The 341-nt window shown below is 47.5% G+C and overlaps 1 non-coding gene across 1 annotated transcript; it reads left to right on the top strand.

The window, feature by feature from the left end:
- Nucleotides 1–235: 235 nt before the first annotated feature.
- On the top strand, nucleotides 236–341 carry LOC120096369 (U6 spliceosomal RNA). The gene has a single exon (XR_005492803.1). It is a non-coding gene; the product is annotated as a U6 spliceosomal RNA (small nuclear RNA).

The following is a 341-nucleotide window of genomic DNA, read 5'->3' as shown; positions in this document are numbered from 1 at the left end:
CAAAGAGAAGCAGCTATTTCTACAGCCCTCACAATCAGATATGAATGCCTCAGCTTTAGTTTACTGGAGGCCTCGCTCTCTTGCCATTCCTCCCTTCACATGCTGCCTCCAGCCATATGGAATGATTTACAGTTTGAAAAGCATTTCTGCAGGCTTCTGGACCTTTCTATGTCTTCCCAGGGGGGATGTGGTCAAGTTTAGAGATGATCCTCAGAGCTGAGAGAGTGAAGAATCTTGCTCACTTTGGCGGCACACAGACTAAACTGGAATACTAGAGAGATCAGCCAGCATGACCCCTGCTCAAGGATGGCTCACAAGGCTGGGAAGTGTTACACGTTTAA

The sequence above is a fragment of the Rattus norvegicus genome, chromosome 13 (genome assembly GCF_036323735.1).
Source record: "Rattus norvegicus strain BN/NHsdMcwi chromosome 13, GRCr8, whole genome shotgun sequence".
In the NCBI taxonomy this organism is placed as follows: domain Eukaryota; kingdom Metazoa; phylum Chordata; class Mammalia; order Rodentia; family Muridae; genus Rattus; species Rattus norvegicus.
The sequence above is the reverse complement of the archived record's forward strand: the minus strand, read 5'-3'. Positions and strand labels throughout refer to the sequence as shown.